The following is a 10,323-nucleotide window of genomic DNA, read 5'->3' as shown; positions in this document are numbered from 1 at the left end:
CCTAGTCCATTATTACCATTTAGGACTTAATATAATTATATTCTCTGTTTCCTCCTTGGAAAGCCTCTCTCTCCAAGCCACTTACTAATTTCCTGACCTCTATGTGTATTATAAACTAATATATCAGAAGATTACAAGCTAACATCCCCAAATGGAGAAAATGTGTGACATTAGTCTTTTATGGGCCTGAGTTATCTCATTCAGAATGAATGTTTCCAGTCTCATTTATTTACTTTCAAATTTTATAATCTTCAAGCAGCTGAGTAATATTCCATCATCAACTTCATTATCCATTCATCAGTTGATGGGCATCTAGACTGTCTCTATTTTCTGCCTGTTTTGAGTACAGCAGTAATTAATATGAATGAGTAAGCTTCTCGCTAGTATGTCCTAAAAAGTGATATACCTAAATCATGTGGAAGATCCATTTATAACTTTTCAACAAACTTCCATGCTAATTTCCACAGTAGCTACAGCAGTTTACTCCCGTAAGAAATAATCGATTAAGTGTTCTCTCCATTTTCTCTCATCCACTCCAGCATTTATTGTATTTTTTCTCACCTATTTTTACTGGGGCAGAATGAAATTCCAAAGTGAATTTAGTTTGCATTTCTCTGATGAAAAAATAATATGGAGCATTTTCTTTACGTTTCTCAGCTACTTTGTATTTCATAATGTGTGAACTCTGCTGAGTTTCAGTCTTCAACTTTTGTTTCTTATTTTTTTTTTTTAGTTCTTTATGTGGTCTAGATACTAACCCTCTGTCAGATGAATAGCTGGAAAGAATTGTTTTTCCATTCTGAAGGCTCTCTCTTCACTTGAATGATAGTGTCCTATGATACAGAGACTGTTTTGAGCTTCGTGAAGTCCCACTTATTGATTGTTGTACTTCATGCCTATGAAATCAGGTCCTGTTCAGAAACCACATTCCTATGCTAACAGTTCAGGCATACTTCCTAATTTCCCTTCATAAGGGTCCCAGGTACTATTTGGACGCCCTTGATCCATTTGGAACTTGAGTTTGGTGCACTGTAAGACATAAGAATTAAGCTTCATTCTTCTACATGTAGCTGTCTAGTTTCACCAGCACTATTTGTTGAAGATTCTATCTTTTCTCCAACGTGTTTTGCTGGCCTCCCTGTTAAGAATCAGATAGCTGCAGGAGTGTGGTCTAGAAAAGTTTCTTTTTAAAGTAGGTGATCATTAATATACATACCCACAAGACAACATAGAGAGAACAAGAAATTTTTGTAATGTTTCCTCCTAACTACAGCAGTTATGTCACACCCGTATCCACAGGACTTAAAACATCTCCAAAGAGGGTTGAAAAGATTGTAAGAGCCAGACATAATGGAAGTCTGCAGAGACATGGTATTTGCTAGTCATGACAATGCCATTGCACGTGAGAATTTACAGTGACTGAGACTAAGTGCACAAAATCAGGTCAGCCAACATGCTGGCATAGCTAATGAAGGGCTGCTGAAGTTTCACCTCTAGTCAAGTAGCTATTAACAATCAATAGCTACTTTAGAATAAGAATCAGGTTTTTTCAGTGATGACTATGAGAACAACCAAGATCCTGTAAATGGTCCTGTACCCATAGACATAGAGGCATCACTAGATGAAATTAGTGTATTTTTTGAAAGGCACTTGGAGTTGTCAGAGAAAAGTTCTGGGAAGATAGAGAAGAATTTAGAGAAGAGTAGAAGCTGTAGATTTGGACAGAATAAGTTATAGCCATTTCTAAAATACTCAAACGATAAAAAAATGTTGTTTCATTATTTAGATCCAGATATTTTTGTAGCCTTTATGTCCCTGGTTTCTTTTTTATTATATTTGATTAAATACTATGGCTGTATAGTCTCATTCTTCTGAAAATGTTTCTCAACTTATGAGATATCTTAGTGAATGATCTATCAGAATATAAATAAAATACACGTTGTGATGTTACTTAGTTGGTTGGTCTGTGGGTGACTATTGGATTGTTTTTAGTTGATGGCATTTTCCAGTTCTGTCATTATTGTTTTTCCATCTGGTACTTCTATATATTGCTGAGAGGTTAGGTTTTTAAATCTAAATTATCCTTGCATAGTTACCTCTTTTTTCACCTCTTTTTCTTATTAATTGTCAAGATCTTTCTTTGGTCTGGACACATTTACTATTTCTATGGCTTTTCATTATTACATATATCTTTTTTTGTCTCTAGTCATAGAAGTGTGTGGTTCTACGATCTACTTTATCTGACATAAATGTAGCTGAATTGGTTTTTAAAATCAAAGATGCATAATATATGTCTTTATATCTTTAATTATTAACATACTTGTCTTATTTTTTACTTCATGTAGTTGAACCTAGTTTTTATGCATTTTTCACCACTTTCTTTTAATGGTAGTAATTGAATCATTTAATTTTGAAATTAATACAATATGACAAAATATAGAATCTATAATGCATTTTCTAATTTTTTACTATGTTAAAAATGTTATCATTTCTTCTTTCTTAATTTCTTGTAAGTTATTTGGACTTTGATTTTAGAACTGTTTTTTGATTTATTCTAATTATTTTCCTGTGAGTTTTGATTATCATGAATTGTTCAAAGTAATTAAATTAAACATTTAGAATAAACTTTAAAAATATGTCCAAACCCATATTATTGAGAATTGAGGTAAATAATTGATTTCATTCTTATTTGTGCCAAATGAAAATGCCATAGATACTTTCTACAGGTCCTTTGTGTTTTAACATGCACCTTATATGATAAAATATTGATATTTTAAAATTGTAAAGGTCTGTATGGGAAAATAAACCCTTCAGATCTTAAAAGGGTTATGGAGCAGGGTCTCCAGAATAGGCCTGCACAAAATGAAAAGATTTAAGTGGATACAGTTTAGGACACTCTTGTAATAGTTGGAGATTAGTTGAAAAATGTGTGGAGTTCATTATTTTTCTTTCTCATCAAATTCTTCAAACGTCTAAAGGATTTTATGTGTATTTTTTGTGTGTATATCTTTATCTGTTAAAAAAAACATTAATAATTTAATTAAACACACTTTTAATTATTCATTAAATTTAATACAAGCCCCTTTACATGGACCTTGGTGGTGTAATTTTCCTCATGAGGTTCTGTGAAAACACTCATACTTCCTTTTGCCATAGTGAGGAAAGGGTGAAGTTAATTGTACTCATGGGAGATTAGAATATATATGAAATGGAGATAAAGAACTATTATCTGAAAAATTATAATTACAGCTCCAAATTACTCACATGGCTTGTGTCGTCTTTGTTTATCTTCTCTAATCCTTGACTGTTTCATACATGTGTCCAGTGTATGCTGATTGCACTCATTCGCTCCTTCCCGTCGGCCACTCCCCTTCCTTTCCCGCTAACCCCCTTCGTCTTCCCACTTAGTCCTCCACTGGCTACAAGATTAAAAGAAGATGAAACCTCTCCTCTGGCATCCATTACCAGTCATTAGCTCTTCAGGAAAAGATAATGCTTCCTAAGAGCCACTTCTACCCGTGGAGAAAAGGTGGTGGCCCAAGATGGTGCAGAAGTTCATAGCTATTGAGTGTTTGTGGTTGCAACAGCAGGGTCATATCTGGATGGCAGAGTTTTATGATACCCTTCCTCATCCTCTGAAACTGCTAAATTCTTTCCATGCTTTCTTCTGTAATGTCCCCTTGGGCATCACAGCGCAAGGTTCATGGGAAGGTATAGCTGAATACTCATCAGCCATTATTCAGTGTTATACTCATTATTCAGTGTTATAGCCAGTATGAGCTTCTATGTTTGAAGCCTGCCACGCTTTCTTTCTGTCTTAACAGCCCAAGAGTTCTGGTACTGAGACCAATTGCTTTTCCTAGGTCTAACTCATTAGTAAAGAATCCTGTGAAAGAGCCTGAAGAGCAGCTTAGATTTTCAGACTACTGACTCTCCATTTCAGGATGCTCAGCTAGAATTATTTTTATTTGAATCCGAAAGGACTTTATAAATGGCTGGTTTAGTAGAAAGTGAATGGAGACTGATACTTTAGAACTTGTGTATTGTGTCTGTACTTGCTTTTGTGTTTGTTATGCTTTACCAGAATGGAAAGGAATTACAAAATGGAGTAATTTTAAGACCTTAAAACATTAGCTTTTCTTAGCTGAACTTAACACGCCTGAATTTTAGAGTCAGTCTTCATCATAAAAATAAGATTAAGTATATAAAGCTAATAAAGTTAGAGAGTTAAAGTTAACTATTAAGTTCCCCTCTCAGTTTGCCTACCTACGTACTGATATGGCCTGTCCCTAATTATATACCTTGATTCTGGTTCTTGGACTTCGGTTTATTAAAATTGAATTCTGAACCAATTATACTCAGATGATAAACTTTGGGTAACCCAAATTGTAGAAATTTGACCAACATGGATTTTAAATTTTTAACATTATAACTTTCCAGTCATTTTTCTCAAAAACTGCACAACAAGCCTCCTCTTATACTTCACTGTGAATAAAGTAATTTTTGACCTTTGACATTTCTAAAATCAAAAGTTATAGAAGGCAGTAACTTTCCTCCAGTGAATCAGGGTACCTCCACTTTCTTTGAGAGCTATTATGTTTGGTCCCAGGTTAAATAATAGTAAGTTTAGTTTCCATTTCCTGATTTTAATTTATAAGCCATATATTTCTAGTTTATGGACTATATACATTTAGAGGATAGAAATATTTCAAAAGGACAGCTATTAAGGGCAATAAATAGCTGTCCTGTAAATATGGTTCCCTGCTATGTATAACATATGAATTAATAGATTTAGTCTGAAAGGGGAAATGTTTCTCATATCTCTTAACAATTAATAGAAAATTATGCGAGGCTCTGAGAAGATGTGGTTTAGTTTCTAAATATATATTCTGATTGAGAGAAATATTTCATCCTATACAGTCAGAGTATGGAAAACCAGCTGGGTTGCTATTGGTACCACTTTGGTGACGATAGAAGGAAATGTATTTATGCAAGGTTTGCATCTCATGCTGCTTTGGGATTGCTTTTGTTTACCCATGGTGGAAATCTCCTTATTAAATTGTAGGGAAGAGGCACTTTTATTGGCTCCCTAACAGTAACCTCTTATTTCAGGAAGCACCCGATTAAAATTCTACTGGCAGATCTCTGGAACTGTCTCTTATAACATTACTAGAGCACATTGACTGGATGTTTAGACATGTGCAGGAGACAGACAATTTCCTATAGGGCTGGATGCAATTTGGTCTTTTCACTCTAAAATAAATTTTAACAATTTTTTTCCTATGCTCACTAAAGCTATGGGCATGTGTATCTAATGATGAAGCTACATTAAAGCCTACCCCTCATAATCATCTCACAAATGTGGGGCAATGGAAACGTGTGTCTAAAGTAAAATGGAACTTCAAGATGCAAAGAATGTCTGCATGTATGATGGGCTACTTAGAGCTGCTGAGCCCTTCATGGCTGCCTTAGGAGGGACACTCTTATCAACACAGCACTGAGCTCATATTGTTTTCCCTTTCCACGGCTAGCTGTGTGTTCCTCTTGTTCGTGGGCCAGCTAAGCCATACATCTTGTGTCCTAAACCATATGGAACATGTTTTTGTATGAACTTTCATGATTAAGGACATCTGTCTCAGCCCTGTGTTTGCCTTCAGGGGATCATTGCACCATTTAATGGTACAGTTAACAGCATGTTTTGCATCATGTAGTTGGCTATACATAGTATGAGGGGATTTCACTGTTTTTACTCAAAAGAAAGAAAACAAAACAAAACAGAGATTTTCGAGGAGTTCATGCCTTCTCTTTTTTCCTTCTTTCTTTATTTTCTTCTGTTAATACTTTACTGAGTGTGTTTCATTTGATAGGCAGGGCCTAATACTATATTGCATGATTCCATTATAACTGTAATATCTAAAGGTAAGTTACCTTGCTTGACTTGCATATAATTTTAATGTTCTAAGACTTTTTTTACTCTTTCAGAAATTTCACTGCCTGAAATATGATGAAAGATTCAAATTTTGCTCCCTTAGATTTAAGTAAGAATTATTCTTAAATCATTCTATCCAAACTTTCTACATTCCTCCAAATCATATGAACTAATTTGATGTAAATTCTACACTGAAATTTTAATTATTCCTATTTTATAGCTGCTTATCTTATTGGTCTATAAGTATATATCACTTTGAATAAAAATAAATTTAATCATTTAAAAATAGTCATAGGTGTGGTGATATATTGTGGACCCTAATAAATCTTGCCTAAAGATCAGAGGACAGAGCCAGCCACTAGATTAGATATAGAGGCCAGACAGTGGTAGCACACACCTTTAATTCTATCACTCCAGAGGCAGAGATCTCTCTGGATCTCTATGAGTTCAAGGCCACACTGGAAACAGAGCCAGGCAGTGGTGGCACACATTTTTAATACCAATACTGGGAAGCATACATGCCTTTAATCTCAGGAAGTGATTGCAGTGTTGAGAAAGGTATATAAGGAGTGAGGAAACAGGAAATAAAGCAGTTCAGCTAAGACTCTTCGGGGTGAAGACTCAGAGGATTTCAGTCAGAGGATTCATGGAGTTGGTGAGTGGTGGTGGTGGCTGTGGCTTGCTCTGCTTCTCTGATCGTTCAGCTTTTACTCCAATATCTGGCTATGAGTTTTTTGTTATAAGACCATTTAAGATTCAAACCACACGCAGGAGCATGCAGGAAGCAGAGACGAACCACAGTTAGATGCTTTACTACCATTCACTGTTTTGTATCGACACTATTTTCAATGACCTGCTGACCTCTTACCCTCTCCATTTCAGTGCTTGTTGTGTTTCCCTCTCAATTCTTGGACCACTTCAGCTTGTAGTCCAGGCCATTGAGGGCACCACTGAAATGCTCAAACAATGGAAATTTCATATATATATATATATATATATATATATATATATATATATATATATAAATAAAATTAAAATTTGATGAACTAAACCCATAAGATATTGGTGAATTTTACATTTCTTGTAAATTGTCCTATGAACTTAGCATGAGATTTTTCTCCCTCAGCAAATGTTAAGTGTGTAGCACGTTTTTGTTTACCATAGCCACAATATTGTGCAGCAAATCTCTTAGAACTTAGCATTCCTGAATAACTGACACTTCATTTCAGCCCCCTTCTCCAAGCCTGGCAACTAGCACTCTATGCTCTGCTTCTGAGTTTGATTAGTTTATATTACACACACAAACATATGTGTTATATATATATATATATATATATATATATATATATATATATATATATATAAAATGTTGGCTTATTTCATTTGTAATACTTTTAGTTGTCATTTATGTTCTTACATGAAGCAGCACTGAAATATTCCTTATCAACTTATTCTTTGATGGACATTTGGTTTCCTTCTTTGTTTGGTTATTGTGAACATGTACATATTGCCTGGAAATCTTAATTTTGTTCAATTGAATCGTTTTATTTTTTAGTGGAATAAGAGATAGGTTTTTTCTGGAGCCCAATATCAGTGGCAACCTAATATGGAAATTATAAACCACACATGTGTTTGCAAATAAAGGGATATAAATAACATAAGATACCACTTTCCCCCTCAATATTAATAGAATTTTCTTAGGAAAATACTTTGTCTAGTAAGATTTATCTTTCTTTATTTTTTTTTTTTTTAATTTTTTTTTCAGGCTGATGAGGTGGGTCAGTAGGTAAGGATACTTCACCAGAGCCCAATCCCCTAAACCCACAGAATGGAAGACGAGAGACAGCTCTCAGCAGTGTAACGGCAATACTGTGGGCTCTTTCCACTGTAACGAAATGTTTATAGACTCCCCTGGATTGTTAGCTACATGAATGCATAAGTAATTATATGTCAAAAGTGTTTGGAAGTAATGAAATGCTTCAATATATGTTAGAGGATAACAAAGAATAATATTTACAATGCGTGTGCAAAATTTCACATTTTTAACTGTCAAAAGCAAACAACAAAACAACCTTTCTTCTTCGTTTAGTTCCTTAATGTTTGCAAATAATTCCAAATGGTAGGGATGAATACAGTAAGGCAGTCTGGGTGAAGGTGGATTAGTTAGTAGATTAGATTTTTGTGAATTGGAAGCTTCTTCTCAGCTTATTTTTGTCAGTTCATTAAATATAATACTAGAATTCTTCATTATATATGACATTTCCCCAAAGAAATGAATGTTGAACTTCTACTACTATTAAACGAAAGTATAGGAATGATCAACACCCCCTGGACACAGTGAGTTGTTGATATTCAGGCTTGAGAGGAATACATACAGAGGATGATAAACACTGGGCTTGAGGTGTAGTGTTCAGTGAGAGTGCTTATTAGCATGAGTAAGACCCTGAGTTTTAACAATCACTGAAAAATATGATTATGGAGACATTTATATTCTATATTACAATTTGTTTTCACATAGCATTATTGTGTTACAATTCATGTACCATAAATTTAAGCATTTAAGTGTACAATTTGACAAGTTTTTAATAACATTTTATTTTATTGTTTTATTAATTAATTAATTAATTAATGTGTGTGTGTGTGTGTGTGTGTGTGTGTGTGTGTGTGTGTGTGTGTGTGTGTGTGTCTGTGTGTGTATACTAAACCTAGACTTACCCATTTGGTCCAGATTCCCTGTCCAGCAAGGACTAGAGATTCCCTTGTTCCAGTTCTGGGGTTACAGACTTGTGTGGCCACATTCGTTTCTTTACAATTGAGGGTCACAACATGTGTCCTCATGCCTGTACAGCATATGCTTTACCCACCCAGCCATCTGCTCAGACCTAAGTTTGTTAATATTTTATCATTGCATCGGACACACCGCTGTCCATTGTTGAACCCTTTCTTCATCCCAGCATATTCCCTCATTCCTTGCTTTAATTTCTCAACCCTTTGCTCCCAGGATCACTGCTGTGTTTTCTTAACTATAGATAGATTGTCTTGCTCTAGCAATATTGAAATGCATGAATGAAGAGCACATGTAATTGAAGTTTTAAAAGTATTTACCCATCTCCCCTGCTTTGTTATATTTCTTAGCATCCTTAATACTGGGTATTTCAGGTTGCATTTTGAAAGTTAAAAGAGGCCTTTTGATTAAGAACTTATAGACTAACCTTAGCTCTTTCTTTTTTCATGTTGCAGACTGAGAAATAAAACGTCAAGTTAGATGTAAATTCAGGCTAGTCTACCTCTGAACTCATTGCTTTCCTTTGTCAGAAAGATAGCATTTAAAAACTATGAACTCCTTGACGGTTCTTTAGGAACTCTATGTTACCTTAAGTTTTAAAGCAATATTCATACTCTGTGGAGTGTTAAGTATTTACATTCAGCTGGTGAATGTTTTCAACACTTATTTGCTTCTTGCACCACACCATGCTAATTGCTAGAAAATTAAAAGGAAGAGAAGAATAACATCTTTTCTAGTATCTGGTTGTTTAAAATCTCATGGTACATCCCAAGCTCAAAAAATCATATTGCATCTGGAAAAGGAGTCACTTTTGTTGAGATCTCCTTGAATTCTCCCCAAGGCAAGGTCCATGCCATTTTGTTGCACCCTTGTTTTAACTTCTCTTCTGAATCCAGATTGTGGTGATGTTTTTCTTTCTTATAAAATAGAAAAACTATCAAGCAAGCTAGTGTAACTGAATTACAGCTATCAATATACACTTATTCAAATGTTTGAAAGTATATACAATTCTAATATATTCAAGAGCAACCTGAAGAAGCTTTGTTGGGAAGTAATGCTTTTAGAAAAACAAAATTCAAGTAGTAAGACATGTAAAATTTTTATGTGTTTCCATATGCAAAGCCTTCATACAGCTTTTGTTAGTACTAGGAAAATACTGAATGTTAACACCATCAAATTTTGCCTGATTATAGCTTTACCGCTTTCTAGCTGCAGATTCTAGCTTCTTAAAACCATTAGAAGTAAAATTTTCACTAGATATGATAATGACAAAGACAGAATGATGGAGAAATAAAAAAGTACAATAAGTATCAAGGCCAAAGAAAAAATTTGCTATTAGTTGTTGTAGAAATAGCTCCATAGTTAAGGGCACTTATTGCTTAGTTCCAAGCAACCACATAGTATAGTGTTCCACAATAATCCTTAACTCCAATTCTAGGGCATCCAATGGCATCCTGAAATGTTTGAAGGCACCAGGAATTCATCTGTTGCGCATACTTACACATTGACAAACACTTATTTGTATACATGTATTTAAGCTTGCTGTCAAAAATTTTAGTCAGTTAATGCTAACAATTAGTACAAAATACAGTATCTATTATCTGAATTC

Source organism: Peromyscus californicus, unplaced genomic scaffold (genome assembly GCF_007827085.1).
Source record: "Peromyscus californicus insignis strain IS unplaced genomic scaffold, ASM782708v3 Scaffold_16__1_contigs__length_79575227, whole genome shotgun sequence".
Classification (NCBI taxonomy): Eukaryota; Metazoa; Chordata; class Mammalia; order Rodentia; family Cricetidae; genus Peromyscus; species Peromyscus californicus.
Note: the sequence above shows the minus strand (reverse complement) of the source record.